This window comes from Malaya genurostris, chromosome 1 (assembly GCF_030247185.1).
Source record: "Malaya genurostris strain Urasoe2022 chromosome 1, Malgen_1.1, whole genome shotgun sequence".
NCBI lineage: Eukaryota > Metazoa > Arthropoda > Insecta > Diptera > Culicidae > Malaya > Malaya genurostris.
In genome coordinates, this window is record NC_080570.1 from 139428219 (window position 1) to 139448034 (window position 19816).

General features: G+C 38.7%; 1 protein-coding gene across 2 annotated transcripts in view; it reads right to left on the reverse strand.

Moving 5' to 3' along the window:
* The window catches only part of LOC131425921 (octopamine receptor Oamb), a 348159-nt gene that overhangs the window by 137439 nt on the left and 190904 nt on the right, over positions 1-19816 (reverse strand). The gene's annotated exons all lie outside the window — the stretch shown is intronic.

Genomic DNA, 19816 nt, shown 5'->3' on the forward strand with positions numbered 1-19816 from the left:
ATAATAAAAAAAACCCTTTGTATATAAATGAAATATTTATTTAAACAATAGTCAACCATCTCCAAATATCGCACTTATATTCATCTCAATTTCTCCTCTAATTCGATGCATTCGAAAACATTTACCATTTCCATTCACTACGTTGGCTTTAATAGATCACATAAATATTAGGATCGTTGATTGTAGGTCGACAAAACAATAAGATAGAGAAATTGTCCTGTGTGAATCAATATTAAAATTTTTAATATGTTTATAATTGATTACGCCGAATCGCGCCGCCTCCGCCGCCGATGTTTTCAGGAAATAGCGTCACGCCGATTCGCCGCCGCCGCTGGTCAAAAAGACGTTTCAGCCGCCGATGTTGACAATTTTGATCGGCGCACAGCTCTAATCGGAACTGTCTCATACAGAGACAAAACGTTACGTGAGTTATTTATTGTTTTCTTCTAGATTTCTCAATATGTATAAGCATGCGGAATCGCGGAGATCCAAATAAGAAAAATAAATAACAGTGCAGTGCGTAAAAAAGAGACGGGGAACGGGTATAGCGTGATGGATAAGTCGATGCCTTTCACGCAGCCCACCAGGGTTCGATTCCCAACCCCGCACATAGGATCAGAAAACTTTTCTGGTCCGAAAAGGTGAATGACAACAATGTTAAAACCTCTATAATGGAAACAAAAAAAAAAAAAAAAGGCGGGTAAGTAATGTCAGAGACATAACTGGATGTCGTGAATACGAAAAAACTGACACGCTCCCATCACTTTTCCGAATATCAGTTAGTTGATTGATTGTATGAATTGTGCAAGCTTTCCTCTTTTTCACTAATAGAATTTGAAGCGATACACCTACATTAAAGTACAGTTTAGTTACATTAAACAGCTACTATTCTACAACTATATATTCCAAACTTGAAACAATTCCTTTTTAATTTGCTAATATAGGAAGCTAGGTACGACAAATTTGTAGTTTATTTTTATTGAAGCTATGAAGTTCGAAGATATCTGATTCTTCTCGAAATTTCAGTACGAGACAATTGCAATGGCCTGGTCTGAAATGTATCTACGATCTTCGGTATGCAAGAGTGATTCTAATAATAATAATAATAATAATGATAATAATAATAATAATAATAATAATAATAATAATGATAATAATAATAATAATAATAATGATAATACAGATTAATCTGTATATATGGCAACCCTGTTTCGCAAGGCATATTTTCACACGACCCCATACTAGTATAAAGATGTGTTCAACATCATCATTTTCGCTTTCGCATTGCCGTTCGTAATTGAATGTGTTAGTGACGGTACAAATCTGCTTTTCTACCTGTCTTCGGAGCCATCGTTCTGACGGTGTCTCGTACGTACAGAGTAACTGCTTTAACTTAAATGACGCTATTTCTCACTTCACATTTCCTTTTATACGTGCTAGTGGTAGCACGGTAGGACGTCCCCTTTGTTAGAATTCCTTTCCTATACGCAGAACGGGAAACAGTGAAACGATATAAAAGAGAGAGTTAGCAGAGCGGCAGCCAGTAATACTGAATGGGTCGTCGAGCTGCTAACAGCATGTTGTGGAGGAACAATTAAGGGCAAGGTAAAGTCCCGCTCAAACCGTGCTGGTCTGAAGTGCCCAGTTGGCGGCAGAATCCATCGTTTGCCTCGGGAGGGGAACTACGCCGAGCGTGTCAGTGCTGGTGCATCGGTCTATCTGGCGGCAGTGATGGAGTACTTGGTTGCCGAAGTGTTGGAGTTGACCGGTAACGCTGCCCATGACAACGAAAACGAAAATCTTCCCTCGTCATCTGCAGCTGGCCATCCGTTGAAAACCCCGTCCTTTTCAGGATGACCACATCACTGTGATAAAGAAATATTTAGAATTGCTTTAAGTTTAGCCAGTTCTGATACGCCTGGAAAGTAGAATGCGCAAATCAAGTGGAAACATTTGTTCTAACAATTTTTGTTTTCGGCCGCATACTAAAGTAATCGCGACAAAAATACATATTGATCTGTGGCAACTCTGTTTCGCACGGCATATTTGTAAACTAGTATAAAGATGTGTTCAAAATCATCACTTTCGCTTTCGCATTGCCGTTCGTAATTGAATGTGTTAGTGACGGTGCAAATTATTTTAACTCCCATCTTGATGAATCTTTTGGTAGGAAATATTGAGATCTGAGATGGTTCTCGTGTGTGTCTTGTTTCGGCAATGGGCCTTGCTGGACTTTTTGGCTGCCTTTTTCGATGTCATTGTGCTGACGATGTCTCGTGCATTCATATCGGGAAACAATGAGACGACAGGTCCTCGATGTTGCTCTCGTGTGTCTTGTTTCGGGGAGAGTTGCTCAGCAAATGATAGGAAAAGGGGTGTATTTATTTAGCATTGTATGTGTTTTACATTTGATTTTAACAATGTAAGTGGTTCAGCCTTTGGCTTTTCATCTTTGCTACGCCTAATTTAATGTTAATTATATTCTGATTTGCATTTTTGTTCTTTTTACATTACGAAGTTTAATATTCCATTTGTTTTAATGATTAAAATAAAAAGCCTACCTACTTAACCTAACTTAACCTAATACATTCAAATTTTGAATAATTTCAATTTCTGAGGCTGAGCACCTCTCTCCAAATTTTCTGCACTGATGTTCAAATTTTGTTTCTAGGGTATCCAGGGAAGCCAGTTCATGTACCTCCGTGGTTCTCGTCCGAGGGGGCAGTTTAAGGATCATTTTCAAGATTTTATTTTGGACTCGCTGGAGCTTTAGCTTGTGTGTTCGGGCACAACCCCGCCAAACGGGGACTGCGTATTCGATTGCGGGGTAGATGATTTGTTTGTAGACAGCCATCCGATTCTTCAGGCACAGTTTTGATGTTCTACATATCAACGGGTACAGAGACCTGATGAGTATGTTACATTTGGTGATTATTTTTTCAACATGTGACCTGAAGATCAGATGTCTGTCATAAGTTAGTCCTAGATAGACCACTTCGTCGGACCACTGCACGTCAGCTCCACCGAACCGAATTCTGCATTCGTCAGACGGAACAAGTCTAGTCGATCTTGAATGCGGAAACAGGATGACCTGAGTTTTCGCCGCATTGATTACAATTTTCCAGTTGGTGAAATATTCATTTAGAGCATCCAGACCCCTCTGCAATTTGTTCTTCAGAATACTGACGACTCGTCCATCATAAAGGATGGCCGTATCGTCAGCAAACTGTGACAAGACACCACCCCCCGGAAGAGGTGGGATGTCTGATGTGAAAATGTTATACAGGATGGGACCCAGGATACTTCCTTGGGGCACACCTGCTGGGATGGAAAATTTGTCCGATTGAACATTTTGCAGAGAAACCTGAAAAGCTCTATTTGAAAGGTAACTTTTGATGATCTTGATAAGATACATCGGAAAATTGTATCGATGAAGCTTGTACAACAGGCCATCGTGCCACACATTGTCGAACGCTTTTTCGATGTCCAAAATCGCCATTGCTGTCGACTTGGACACCGACCTATTCCGTCGAATGATGTTGGTAACTCTCGTGAGTTGATGAATGGTAGATCTTCCTTTCCGGAACCCAAACTGTTCCTCCAGGAAGACACCATGTTGATCGGCGAATGCAAGAATTCGGCTTTGAATTGATTTCTCAAACAGCTTAGACAGGGCAGAGAGTAAGCTGATGGGTCGATAGCCTTTGGATAGGGAAGGATCTTTCCCCGGTTTCAGTACTGGGATGACTTTAGCTAACTTCCACATTGAAGGGAAGTAGCCAAGGTCCCAGCACCGGTTGAATATTTTTGCAATAAAGTCAAAAGAGCGGAAACTCAATTGCTTTAGTTCGATGTTGAAAATGTTGTCGAAACCGGGGGCCTTCATGTTTTTGGACTTTTTCACAAAAGCCATCAACTCATCTGCAGTAACTCTTGTTTCCTCTGGAACTAAGCTGTCTGATAGCTCAATCTCGGCCACGCCATCGGCAACGGCCCTTTCGTGTGGACTAACAATGTTGAGTCCCAGATTGTGTGAACACACAAACTGCCGCCCCAGTTCGTTAGCCTTCTCGGCAGGTGTTACTAGAATGATTCCCTCATCCGCGCCCTCAGGCGGAACCAGTGGAGGGATTGGTTTTGATTTTTTGTTCAACACCTTCCCCATCGACCAGAACGGTTTCGAATGGGGAAGGATTTGTTGAATTTTTTGTTCGAAATTTTTATTTTTAATTTCCACCAACCTTCCCTGGATAACCCTAGTTAAGTTGGTGTAGGTGGTCTTTTTATCAAGACCACCTGTACGTTGATACTGTCTCCGGTAAATATTCCGGAGACGAATAAGATGTTTAGTAGTGCAGTCAATTTGGAGAGAAGTACTCACCCTCTGAACTGTTGGTACCGATGTTTGTCTGGCAATCGTGATTGCCTCCTGGATGTTTCTAATGGCCATGTCGATTTCCACCGGAGTGTCCAGTGGCATATCGACATTGATGTTCCCTTCGGCTAGTTGCTGGAAAAGTGGCCAGTTTGCCCGGTGGTAGTTGTTTCTGCGAACGGTTGGTGATGACACTGGTGCTGTTCCGTAGGACAAAACCACTGGATAGTGGTCTGATGACAGTTCACTGAAGACGGCCGGAACGTTGTCTATGTTGATGTTGCTGATGAAAATGTCTAGAACGGAATGGACTCCCGATCTAGACAGTCTCGTTGGAGAATCCGGTGCCAGGATGTTGTACTGGCCTGCTTCCTGGTGTTCTGCGAGGACGACACCGTTCCGGTTCCGCCTTCTGTTGCCCCATCTTTCGTGGCGCGCATTCAGGTCACCACCGATGATGTACTTGGCCTGCCGTCGGGTGAGCGTTGACAGATCGTTGTGTAGTATTGCAGTAGTACCATCCCGGGTGCTGGATTGCTTGGGACAGTATACTGCAATGATGTTGATGGGGCCTCTCGTGCTCTGGATCTCCACCCCGACGGCCTCCAGTAGTCGCAGTTTGAATGCTGGTAGGATCTTGTGTTTGATGTTCCTCTTGATGGCGATGGCAACTCCTCCTCCACTAGAAGTTGCCCTGTCAAGCCGATGAATGCGATGTTCTGGGAGATACACCGAGATGTTTGGTTTTAGGTGTGTCTCCGTGATGATGGCTATGTCTATTTCCTTTTCGTGAAGGAACTCGTTCAGTTCGATGGTCTTGCTCCTTAGTGAGCAAGCGTTCCAGTTTAGCAAATTTATTACTTCACAGGGCATATTCAATAATAAATTTGCCAAGAATATTTATTTGCTCGAACCGTGTTTTACAGCTCCTAAGTTTCGTTGTCATCGTTTCGAAGATGGTGAATAACTGTTCGGCAGTGAAGAGGTCCTTATTAACTGGCCCTTTATTGAGGTTGCCCCATCCAGGTGGAGGAAGTGAGGATGGGCCCGGTTCGGTTCGTGTGCCTCCGCCGGAATTTCCCGGTAGGGGTGGGAAGTTTTCGTCATCCATCTTAGGAGCTGTTTTTCGGTTCGGTTGTTTACGGGTGGTAGCTTGCTGCCGAATCTTCAGGAACTCCGTTCGTTTCGGGCACGATTTACTCGTAGCGGGATGTCCACCTCCGCAGTTGGCGCATTTCGGTTCTGAAGCTTCTTCTGCGAGGCATTCATCTGTGTTGTGAGCCCCGGCACATTTTAAACAGCGACTTTTGATGTGGCAGTTTCTGGCACCATGTCCATATTGAAGACAGTTTGTGCACTGTGTTACTTCACGATGAACAGGTTTATACTTGTCCCATTCTATTACGATGTGGAATAGTGTTTTAATCATCTTCAATTGGCTCATAGTTGCGGAGCCTTTCTCGAGATGGATTAAATAGAGTTGGTCACGGTATTTGCGTTCTTTATTGTGTCTTCTCATTTTGTAGACGTTCATTGGCTTTAACTTAGCCTCCAACAGTGCCAGTTTCAGCTCCTCCTCCAACATGTCCGGCAGTCCGCGAAGAACCACTTTCATCGGTTTGTTAGCAGCAATATCATGCGTAAAGAATTGCGCCTTTGTTTGTTTTAAATAACACTCTACTGCCTTGTAGTGGTTTATTGCCGGTACAACAATTTTGTACCCATCCGAGCATAAGCGAATTGTTGCTTGTAAACCTTTGCTAATCAAGGTGTTAAAATCCGATCGAAGGGTCGGCGGGAATCCTTTAACGTAAAAGGGCGGTAATTTTTCCTTCTTCTCTACCCCCTCTTCCGGGAGTAACGCGTACGGATTATTACCAAGCAGCTTCTTGGCACTACTGTCGTCAGTTTTCCCATCATTGGGACGTTTTTTCGAATGGCCGTTAGAAAGACCTTTTTTACCCATATCGGGTTCCACAGCTTCGCGAGACAACGCGACAACAACTACAACGAACTAACGGTTAAAGAAAACTTGTGGTGGTGATAAGACCGGGAAAAGCACGTCCGAACGTAACGGTGGTTCGATCGAGAATGATAGGAAAAGTGAACCATTCAACTTTTATATGGATGCTCTTGTATAGATACAGACATCTCGCGTTCTGATTGGCTGGTGCTGTCATGGGTTAAATCAAACAGGTTTTTCAATAGTGTATTATTGAAAAACTTCAATATTGTTGTAATACACGTTCAAGTTGAAGATTTTCGATTCTATTGGTAGTTAGATTATATAAATCCTTCTACAGATCACTGAGCTATGAGCTTTCAAAATACGAGAAAGGCAAACGCGCCATATGAATTATCCTCTTTGATACTCGTTTATACCAAACATTTCAGAAAAGTTTAATTGTGAACTATTTAAGAATATGTCACACAACTGAAAGTTTTATCATAAAATTGTGATCATATTTCCGATGGCATGTAGCAAGAATTATGTTGATTCGTTAGATATAACAGGAGATATTCACGATCAAAAACTTATCACTCTCTCAGAGGGTAAATTTTGAAAAGGCGCCCCATAGTAAAGTAAGTCGTATTCACGACAAAAACAAGAGACGATAGAAGGGATGATTTCCACATTTTGGAGACCAATTTGAAATGTAATCTAATCTATGAATTATTTGTCGCTCATTTTAGGTTACGATTCAGTTCGATAGTATATTCAACGTTTTTCGTTATCACGTAAAGCCTTTACACGGAGAACCTGTCAATCATAAAATTAGACAATTGCAATTGTTGATTCTTAACTTAACTGTTTCAACTAATAAGTTATTGAATTAAGGCTATCGTCCAAGTACCATGCGCGCGGGTTGTTTTAGGAAATTTTCGATGGAAATTTCGAAAAATTTGACAAAACCAAAAACATACAGACCTTTGAAATACTTTTATCTATCTACAGGGTGAAAATGACCTTCGGCGGCCTATAAAACTTGTATGGAAAATTGGATCAAGCGTTGGCATGCATGTATTGCCGCAGGAAGAGAGTACTTTGATGGCGATAATAATGAAATTTATTGAAAATTGAAATTTTGCGTTTTTGCCTTTCTCATATAGAAAGGTTATGCAATCACTGTAAAAACCGACTTTTGAACCGAGGCCCGGAGGGCCGAGTGTCATATACCATTCGACTCAGTTCGTCAAGTACGCAAAATGTCTGTGTGTGTATGTGTGTGTGTATGTAACGTTTTTTGCACTAACTTTTCTCGGAGATGGCTGAACCGATTTTCACAAACTTAGGTTCAAATGAAAGGTCCTGTGGTCCAATACGTAGTTCCTGAATTTCATCAGGATCCGTCTTCCGGATCCGGAAATATACGCCCTTATTCTGAATAACGATGTATTGATTTTTCGATCGAATCATAGCTATCTTTGATTTTGCTAGCGTTATGGGGAATACAAATGGAATACGAGGGAAAAATGATACGACGTTATTCATAATAAGGGAGATAGGGTAAAATGTGTTAAAAATTTTATACCATCACTAAAAACAGCGAAAAACCATAAAAATTTTCTAAATCGACCTCGAATCTTTTCCAATTGATAGTTTTTATCAGAAGACGGTCAAACAAATCTATTTCGGTTATTCCTTTAAGAATCGAAGAAAAATAATTTTGAAGAATACCACAGTATTATATATGATAGTATGATTGATATGAGAAAGGCATCATTACACCACTAGGTGGATTAAAACAGGTTTTTCAATAAAATTCCGGTTCTTTTTTGATCATAAGGTACTCACCTGGGTGCATTTTCAAAATTTCATGACACGAGAGTGTAACTAAATTACTCCAGATTTGATTTCTTAGGCTGTGAACCGTTTCGCGGTCAATTTTAACTTTTGGTTGAAACTTGACACTTGAGCGGTTATTTTGAGTCGAGTAGTTAAATTTAACTAAAACTCCGACCCATTTCAAAATTTAACGGACGGAAAGATATTTGGGTTTATTTTCCACTGGAAATGATTTCAACTAAAGAATTAATATTAGAATTTTCATTACAAGATTTTTTTCAATGTCGGAAAATAACCATCGATCTGTCAAAACTAACCATGCTCTCGAGGAAGGTTATTTTTGACAACAGTAAATTAACCGCTCGAGTGTCAGATTTTAACCAAAAGTTAAAACTGACCGCGAAATGGTTCACAGCCTTAATAACTATTCCCCTGATTAAATATCACCTCTGATTCTTTGATTCAAGAACCGAAAGAAAAAAGATGTAAGATTGTTGTTAGTACCACGTTTATTACGAAAACATTGTTTGAATAGCGAAAAAAATAGGTCCAAACACGAAACATAAAAATCAAACGAATCTATTAATAGACTCCGTTCCACGTTTGATAGCTTCAGTCCATCACACCTCGAGTGCGCAACCCAGATAACCAGTAAGCACTAATAATGGCATTAAAATAGCATTTTATGTGCACCAAAAATGCTTACAGCTCTATATCTGCAATCAGAAAGCTCATCTGTTGTAAATCAATCAGAATTCCACTTTTATAATGCACACTAGCCATAAATAAGCATTATCTATGAATAGCCGTATATTCTGCCAAAGTCGGCCTTAAATCTGTCTCAAGTGCGATTGTAATGCCAATTAGCGATTATTTGCTGTCACAATGCGGTATTAGTATGCCCTTATTGGTTACCGGGGAAGCTGCCATCTACGCCCAGACAGTGGAGCTCACCCGTGACCCCGCATCATTCAACTGGTGCTTCAGTCAATGGCGAATATGAGGTTCCGTTCCTCAAGTCTAAACGCAGAAAAAAACAACAACTAGTTCTTCTGTGAGCATATCTGCTGTGGAACGTTCGCAGTGTGAGTTATGCTTCAAACAAGAATGATTGCGTCATCCTGCTGCTGGTCGTTTATGAAAAACATTATACAGAATCAGCCATTCCAATGCCTCTAAATGTAGTCCAAAGAACTATAAAGATTACTTTTTTGCAAATCAGCGGTAAAAATCATCAGTTTAGTGCAAATCTAGAATAATTTGATTAGCTTTGTGCATTTTTCGCAGTGCGCTATTCGCACCAAACGAGTGAAAATAAAGCCAGTATTTGACTGCTTCGCGTTCGAGGAAAATCTTCCGACCGGTGTTTAATATCGTAGAGAATTCCACAATTTGGTCCTTCTGAATGTCAGAAATGAATCCCGAACAGCATTTTAAAGGAACAGGAGAGGTATGAAACATTGAACTATATGAGCGATTGTACGACTTGTGTTACGATTATATTTAACTAATGAATTCTTCTAGGTCAAGAAAAATGTGTGCTTGAAAAAATGCACCAGAAAAAGCAATCTTGAATATTACGCTGAAGATCCAACTTACCAGAAGCGGTTTTTCGCGTGTTGGATACCAATTTTACACACGCAAAAAGAAACTCTTTATTTCACAAAGCCTGCTACGTTTTTTCGCAAGCGGTTAGACTACCCCGCAGTGTATGTAGTGTATGAATGTGTGCGTTTAGTCTATCAGTGCCATTCCAAGCTGGAAGTATAATTAAATTTTTAATTTATTTCTCACCCTGTCCGGATGGATCCGACCGATTTTTTTTTCTATTCTGCTCGTGCCAGCTAATAGATACTGGAAGTCTAATTCAACTGGTCCAACTGGTCTGGCCGCCGAGAAAAGTTATCCGGGTAAAAGAAAAAGTTTCGCCCGGTCTGATTGGCCAAACTGACCGACCGACCGACTGACGGGAAACGACGAGGGTCTGAGCAAGTTCTATTCAGTTGGCAGCAAAATAAGTCGATTCTATTTATAACCGCGCCCGGAAGCCATCCCAACTCCTGCTAATCCAACCGGTTCCTAACGAACGCGGGCCAACCGTCCGGACTTTTTGTGCTAGGAATAAAACACGGTCGTATCACTGAGATATCGTTTTTCCTTCATTTGAGGTGAGGATGTTTGCTCGGAAGTTCTCTAGCGAACGAACTATCGCTTATAATCCAGCAGTATTTTTCATCCGTTCGCCCGGAGAGTGAAAATTTCCGCCAACCGAAAGTTTCTGTTTGTTTGGGTTTTGGTTAGTTCTATCTAATTCTTTCCGAAGAATTCGATCTGCTGACAAAATTGAAAAAAAAAAGATTCAAAACAATACAATTTAAGTAAAAAGTAGTCAATATTAGGTAATCTTTTGTTTTCAGTGTACGATTACCGAAACAACCCCCGACATCAAAAGTTCGGTAAAGCCTTTTTTATCTACTAACCGGAACGTGCAAAATAAAAAATTCAGAAGTGATTTATTTATTGTTAATAAAAACATTCAATTTCTGAGTATCACTAAACAATTCAAATTGAAGCATCGGTTGCATGCTGTGAAAACGATAAATATTCAACACGAAAAATGCATGAATTATGCAGCAACCGATTTCGGTCCTTTCTTTTCTCGTTTTCGGTAGAGCAATAGTTCACTCGAAATTTAGGACACCGACTACCGTTGGCAATCGGCCCGAAAATATTGTTTACGAGCATAGTTCGAACTAGAATCTTGCTTCTCTCCGTGCTATTCTCCTGTTTTCAGTGCAGTGGCAACCACAATTGTATAACATAAACCTAAAATTTATGGTGCTCATCATTATCATTTTTATTGCTCCGGATGTCAATGGATCGAAAGAGACACTGATAACGAAACTGTGGACTGACTGCAGGTCGATCGATATTCGATGCTTTGGCAGCAGCAGGTTGGGAAAGGAAAGTCACAGGGCAGAAATTCCAATATGAAAAGGAAACGAATGATTTTCTATCTAGTGATCATTGCTTTTCAAATTTTACTCATGTTGTTAAGCAACTAATATCCAATTTGATTAGTACAGTTCGGTAATTGTATTGACGAAAACTTTCGCTAATCATGAGAAATAACCGATATTTCGGTACATGACATTTATTTTACAAATATTTTTCAAATTTTTACCAAACAACGAGTTATATGTAAGTGTTTATAACACAGTTTTTTTTATTTTAATAGAAGGTAAGGGCTCCCTATTTCATTTGAGCTCCTATTTCCATCTCATCTCTTCACCTCATTACTTTGAACATGAATAATATCTTACAACCTACCTGAACCAAACTGTGGAATGTTTAAAAATGAATATTTAAGGTATTGTCACACTTTTCCATTGGATAAAATGGTATAAATTCTTCGGCGATCGTTTTTTTTTTTTCATTTAAAGCAAACTCACTTTTCGATCTTAAGATTTACAGTTCGTCATGTTTCTGAATATCTGGATGACTTCATAATTAGTTATGTTTACTTGCCACTTGTTTAATCAACGATTAAAAACTTCAAAAACTACCTGACAAGCAATAAAAGTCTTCAAAAATATGAGATGAAAGTTTTTCACTTAGTTCACTTGATTGCGCTTTGTTTTCATCTCATTTGGTTTCGCAAAGTTGCCAAGTTTTCTCATAATGCTACAAAACAAAATTGTTTTTCTTTTTCAAGTTATCATCAACAAGTTTGTTTTATATCCGTGACATTAGTTTAATTATATTATTGATATTTATATTTCAATAAAACTGAACACTAATGAAATAACCATTGTGGCAAACCTAGTAGCACTGGTTTCTTTCCGCTATATGCAGAGATGCCAGATATTTTCATAGAAAATCTATGTTGCTTTTACAAAAAAACTGTATTAATCTGTATTCACTAATAAAATGAAATTCTTACAACAAAATGACGCTAAAAGATGTTATTCCAATAGATTGTGGTTATAGGATTGTAGATTTTCATAGTTTTTTTTATTTTTTATCCACTACATTTGAATTGTAATTTAATATATTCATCTAGTTTGAAATTGTTGACTTCATAATTTGACATGGAATTTTAACACCCAATATGCAACGTCAAGTCGGGTCATATAACTCTTAGTTTGACAGTAAAGTTTCATGATGCCATCACTACCTTGAATATCAGTTCAAATTGATTACAAATTATAAAATAAATGGATTTTACAACAGATTTCTATATTAATTTGTCCGTTGATTGATAGACTTTTATCTCGTCACAGGAATCAAATACTTACTTTTTTCTTACTTTTTGTGAGATCTGTATAAATCTGTATAAAATCTGTACTCTGTATTAAATCTGTATGAGCATGCATAAATCTGTATAATAAAAATAAATCTGTATAAATGGCATCTCTGGCTATATGTCAACATAACGCTGTTACCCACTTGTGAGGAATTCTGGCAACCGTCAAAATGCTGGATGCATTCCGACTCTGTCAAAATTGTCCAGGCGAAATTGCGTCATTATCTCGCCATACGTGCCTTGTTTATTTCCCTCCTCCTTCTTTTTTCTTTTTTTTTCGACTTCATTTGATATTCGTCAATCCCGCATGTTCATACAAGAAACCAGTGGCGTCTCGTGACGACATTTATGGGTTGTGCGCTGCTTATGTGGTATGAAATCAGTTGTAACAGTTCGTTGTAAATGAATGATAAGGATTGAGAAATGAAAGTTTGCTAGTGTTTTTCAATACAATGAAATATTGATATACTTTTGGATGGGTTTTTTGTTATTAAACTTATGTCATATTATCGACACAATAGAAGCATTTTGCAACTGAGACAGAAATTTGTTTTCAACTGCCATAAGCATAAGCTACTGAAGCCCCTCCTGAAGATGCATACAAGTTCTCTCAGAGCTGAACGTGACAGAGAGAACAACACAAATCTTAAAACTGAGCTGAGTAATTCGTTCTTTTTTGAAACTGTGCAGTAACTCATGTGCATGAAAAAAGTACAGGTGTGTAATGTCAGAGACATAATTGGACACCGTGAATACGAATAAAACTGGCACTCTTTCTTTATACTTCCGAATATCAATTAGTTGATCGATTGTGTTAATCGTGCAAGTTTTGCCCTTTTACACTACTAGAATTTGAAACGATTCACCCAAACTATAGTACAGATTAGTTACATCAAACATTCTGACACACAAATATTACATAATAACCAGTAGACTTATGACAAAATATTGGAAAGAACCTCTTATGAAGGCGTGCGTGAAGGGCCAAATTGTATAATTTTCTAAGAAATTAAACACTGATTGGATATAAACGATTTCGAACACTGTTGCGAATTTAGAACTGTGAAAATTGCAAAAAAACTGATCATATTATCTTAGATTTGCACTGCACTGCTAAATTTAATTTTTGATTTACGAAGAAGCAATTTTTATAGTTCTTTAGGTAACATTTAAAGCCATTAGAAAGGCTGATTTTGCATAATGATCCACATTGTTGTCCATTTCCCGTTGTATTTTGCTTCAATTCAAACGACCACCAGCAGGGTTATGCAATCGATCTTCTTCGAAGTGAAACTAGCTCTGTGACCTGAGCGTTTGAGGTTTTGTACAACGCAAAAGGTCTGCTTTCATTGACGACTGCTCCACCTGACGATTGAAGTCCAAATGAAAGCACGACCTAAGCGTTTGAGGCTTTATACCACGCAAAAGGTCTGCTTTCATTGACGACTGCTCCACCTGACGGCTGAAGTCCAAATGAAAGCACGACCTAAGCGTTTGAGGCTTTATACCACGCAAAAGGTCTGCTTTCATTGACGACTGCTCCACCTGACGGCTGAAGTCCAAATGAGAGTTGCGACCTAAGCGTTTGAGGTTTTTAACCACGCAAAAGGTCTGCTTTCATTGACGACTGCTTCACCTGACGGCTGAAGTCCAAATGAGAGCACGACCTGAGCGTTTGAGGTTTGGTACCACGCAAAAGGTCTGCTTTCATTGACGACTGCTCCACCTGACGGCTGAAGTCCAAATGAGAGTTGCGACCTAAGCGTTTGAGGTTTTTAACCACGCAGAAGGTGCACTCTCCAAAGCTGCTAGTCCCACGACGTCTGCTTCCGTCCGCACAAGAAGAAATGACCGATTTTTGACCACGGTTCCCCTTTTATACGCAGTCAGTTGAAGATATGTGCCTGACTACCTCAAAATCGTCGTCCTTGCGCGAAAAAGCCAAGCAAAAGTAAAGAGTTTTCCGCGTTGTTTTCAAAGTTTGAGAAAACTTAATTTTTGAGTTGTTTGTGGTTATCTCACACTGTTCAAAATATTATCCTCAATTCCTGATCATATTTTTGATGAAATAGTGAAAGAATTATGTTGCTACCGTTAATACAAATCGAGATATTTAGGATTAAGTTCTGCCCATTCTTCCATATGGCTTATTTTGAAAAGGCACCCCATAGTAAAGTAAGTCGTATTCACGACAAAAAAAACACTAACACAGTGACAAACGATACTTGAAATTTTGTGGAATTGCTATGGACAAAATCGCTCATTATTTCATATTCGGCACTATCCGACTATGCTTTCATCGAATAAATTGAGAATATAAAAAATAATGCGACTCATTTTGAGCGGTTGAGCAGTGCACGAGATGCACATGAGGACGAGACGCCACTGCAAGAAACGGATCTTTAGACGAGGTAAACGAAATTGAAATATGGGTATGTTTGGTAGTGAGAAAGCAATGTTATTGGCAATAACATTTTCCATGATTAGTATATATGAAGGGCAATAACTTATTGCCTTTCATATGTACTTTTTATTGAAAAAATAAAACCAAGACGCTTAAAATGTAGAACCGATCCAAAACGGTTCTGCCAATCTTGTATGGTAAAAATCCGACAGAAAAGAACCGTCATAGCCAGCCGTCTGGGGTGAAATCTGCCCGCCGCGTACAAGTGGGTAAGTGTGTGTGTTTCATCGGCCGTGCACAGAGATGCCAGATATTTTCATAAAAAATATGTATTGCTTTGCATAAAAAGTCTATATCTGCTCTATCTGTTTTCACTAAAAAAAAATGATGTTAAAAGATAATTCCTCATATCTGCGAAGATTTTAACATGCGATTTGTCCGTTGATTAATAAACTTTCAAAGAATTACTGCAATCAAATACTAATAGATATTCAGAGAGAAATGTCTAATTTTATACTTCTCACTTTTTATTAACCTTTACAAATCTGTATTAAATTTAGAAAATCTGTATAAAATCTTTGATCTGATTTAAATCAGTATGCGAACGCAAAAATCTATACAATACAGATAAATCTGAATAAAATGGCATCTCTGGCTCTGCATTTTGTTTTTAGAAGGGCTAATGCCTAAATAGTAACAATTGCTTTTCTGTGTTTACCAAATAACCTGCACAGTAAAATTTTAAATTTTAAACAAAGGGTAACGAAAACTATCCTAAAAACTGTTAAACGCCTAATTAATTCAAACTGTTTCTAAAAAATATCGTGTGTTGTCTCATACATGGCATTAGTCCCTTTTTAAGGAAAACTCTGACATTTTGAACCTGAGAGTGTAATAGTGCAAAATTTTGGTTTTGATTGATGTCGCCATTGCTAAAGAACCAACGATAGGATGAATAAAAATCCTTTGAGATGAAATTAGTAGCAGAGTAGTGAACATATCAGAAGTGTTTTTAGCTGATTTTTTGAACATTATTTAAATTCTCCATGTGGAGCAAGGTGAATTAAACAGAAATATGTAAAAAAAAAATCATAGTGATTTTAGTGGCTAAAACAGGTTTTTAAGGTAACGTCCTTACAAATGAGATGAAATAGGGAGCCGTTAAATATCATGTCAACTGTAGTAAAATTAACTTCTAGTTACCGAGCTTCTGTAAATTTCGATTGTCTTGAAAACTGTCAAACAGTTACTAAAATTTTCCGCAATTGTCTTAAATTTACCAAACGATAATTCCAAATTACATCTTTCATCACAAATTTGAAAAATCATTCTACAAAGATGCTCAACCTAGAAACATAATCATAACAAACGTAAGTTGACAGCAAACAATCCTGTCGTGAGTTCGAAAAGCAAGTTACTTTCTACGAGGTCCCGGCCAGAATTTCAATCGTCATCTAATTTGGCCTCCGGGTCGGCTTTCCCATTCCCCACTTACTCCGCCAGAGTGTATAATGATATAATCCAACAAATCAACTCAAATTGGCACCAGGATGTGCTTTGTGATCTAATGTTTCTCGGTTCAAGTCTCGCTGTTACTATTGATTTTTTGTTTTTTTATTTCATTCGAGTTCAAGACATGTAGTTTTCAAATCACACAATTTTACATGTTCTTGAATATAAATTTATGTGAAATACGACGCTCCATTTATGTGCATCCTATAAGATGTAAACTCACAAGTTTTTTTTCGAACTGTGTACTAGAATGTCAGCAGAAATTTTTTCTGGGGAGAAATTTGTGAACCTTGCAGCAACAGAATAAATCAACTCTTCAGTGACAAATTCGTGCTTGTGTAGAATCCCCTCATTTCACCTCACACCTTTCCTCCATATTTTCTATTATCAAAGCAAAGTCTTGGCATTACATTCCTTTCGTGGAATTTGGCCTTTCTGTTTCAACAGACTTCTATGTACTATCAGAGTACTATGGACCCTACTGGCACTAAAAATCCTTCCAGCTCGGGGCTCGAACATACGACAGCTGGCTTGTAAGACCAGCGTGCTATGCATTGAACTGCCAACCCGGGCCAACAATCTATTACCAAGTCATGAATCCGGGAAAGAATCTTTGGACCATGTAAATACACCTTTTCCTTCTGGTTTTATTATCATATCAATAAATTTCAACAATTCAATTGTTTAGTGGAGCGATTGCGTTCATGAAGATTTGGTGTTCAATGCGATCAAAATAAATCAATATTATCTCCGGAAACAATTGTTGTCTGGTTACCAGACTGTTGTAGGTTTTCTGGCAGAACAGTTACTCTTCTGGGAGGAATCCGCCCGCCTCGTACCAGCGGGTTACGAATTTACGGCTATCTTAGGGCATATTCAGGAGTGTTCTACTTCTAGATGCATAATTTATGTCAGTTTTAAAATTTAAATCTAGAAATTATAACACAATAAACTAGCAGCCCCAGCAGCGTTTTATCAGTTTTTCAAATATAGAAAAAATAGAACGGCAGCGTATACCAGTTTTGAATTTGACAGTAAAACTGTTCCAATAAATAAAACTAAAACGGATTGCTGGGGATACGTTTGTTTCAGTTTCATTTACATTATAGACCACCCATATGAATCTTGCCGCTGCTGAATTTGCTCTTAGGCTTTGTGGATTTTAAAGTGGTCTAAATGGAAAAAACATATTAATAATTTAATAACTAGACAAAGATTTTATTCAGGCATAGTTTTTAAAAACAATAGCAATCCGATCAGTTTTATATCTGAAAGAGTAGTGTGAAAGCTACTTAACACCTATGGACTGTGAAAGCATGAAAAGTATTTTATGGGAATTTCCTGTAGCAATTTTATCTATGCACCAAAATTGCAATCTTCATAGTTTGCTTCATAGACGGCGAAATGTTTGTAACTTGCATGCATACTGCAATACTGGCTCGACCGCAGCAAGACAGTGGAGGCGTTGCACAGCACGTTAGTTTTTGGTCCCTCGTTGGGTTTTATTTTTTCGTATCTGTTCGCCCCGGTCCGGAACCTGTGTGACGGTTGATTGCCGCAAATACCGCCCTAACGAAGTGGGTTGCGTGTCATTCGCCTCTCCGTAGATTAGATTATGGCAGTTCATTTGAATTTCATCACGTTAGCACTGACAGTCTGCTGTTTGTGTTTATCCCTTCTAGAAAAAAATTCACTGAATGTTGTTAATTTAAATACGAATTGGGTTGCTGTGATTTGTTTTCGTTCCCGACCGAACGGAACAAAAACAAAATGAATTTCAAAATACTCAGACATTCATGTTATTCACCCGTCACTTTACGGAAGGTTCGCTCATCTGGAAACACTTTCGCCCCAGTTGTTGACAAATTGGTTGACGTTACTGCGCGGATCTGGTTCGTGACAAGAAATCATAAAAACACTGCAGCGGCATCCCTCGAAAGGAAGAGCCCCGGAAAAGTAATTAATCAAACCCTCTCCGATAGATTTAAATGGCTGCCATCGATCATTCAGCCAACGCTCCTGATTTACTCTGCCGCCCGGCGGACCTTCAATGCGTACGGAATGTGTAGGCCAGCAAATCCTTTCATTCCGCCACAGATTGATCAGACGTCGTACTAACGGGAGTAGGTATAAGGGGAAAAGGGCGGTAAAGACTACGCAATTGACGCGGTAAAGCCTTTGGAAGACTTACAAATCAGTCGAGCGGTGCCAAAAAAAAAACCGACAAGGAAGCCATTTTGCTCGATTGCAAAGCTCTGTGCAACGTCATCCCTCATCAGACGACCCTCGGATAATAAGATTTATCACGGATCGAAGCGACAGTAATTACACTGTCTTGAGTGGGTCTGAACATTGAGAAAAAATGACGGAACACGACTTTCCGAGGAGCTTAAAAATGAATGAAATAATCAATTAGGTTTTGCACGATGACGACACAAATGAACTGCCGATGAATCAAGTTCATCTTTGACAGTTGCCGTGTGCTTGTTTTGTTTTGCGACTGCAAGTTAAAAATTGAAAAAATGACGAAAAAGTGCCTGTTAAAAACGTATTCCACTGTGAAAAGAACTAAAAAAGATTGCCCTGTATGTGTTTTCAGCATCAAGGAGCGATATATGTATGAATCTGTTTAGTGTGAGGCGACTTGCAATTTTTACATTCGAACGATGAACCTCTGATGAACTTTTAAACTGTAAACAAGTGCACGTCGACTGTCAAAAAAAGTTCATTTTGTGAGGTTATGACATGTTCGTGCAAAACCTAATTGATAAATAGCCCGAATAATATTTGGCCAAGTTAAAGACAGCTTTTCTAGACTAACATTTGAAAAGGGCGGGAGTGCCAAAAGGTAAACAAAGTATATTATACCTCATTTTGATAGACTTGCGCAAAAGCTACATCTTTTACTTAAGCAAGTGCTTAGAATTTCTATTGTTTTGCCTAAAATCAAAGTTTGTTTAAAGTCATAATTCAAGTCTTGTATTATGCGGGTGCTAGTGTTTTTACGCCTTTCAACATAAATCGTCAACAAATCAAACCTAAACACCGCAACTTCCATGCAATTTTACAAACAAATTGAAATTTTACAAACAAATTGATGGGTATATCTTGAATATGGGCTGCCGTGATGAAATTATCATTGAGAGGAAAATGACACCAACTAATGTGGAAAAGCGACTCAAAAGATATTCAGTTTACGAAGGTTCTTCAGTGTCTTAAATTTTGAAGTTCATAAACACTCTAATACTTGTAAGATCCACTCCTTCCAAGTCGAAGAGACAAGTCCTGTTACCGGTGGATTTGAATTGCCTCCACCAATTGCCTCCATGGATCGTCAAGAAAGTTTCCATGTAATAACAAAACAACATAAGACTGAAAATCCAGTTTTCAACGCTGCACAACTTACGGAATCGAACTTACAATGTGATGACG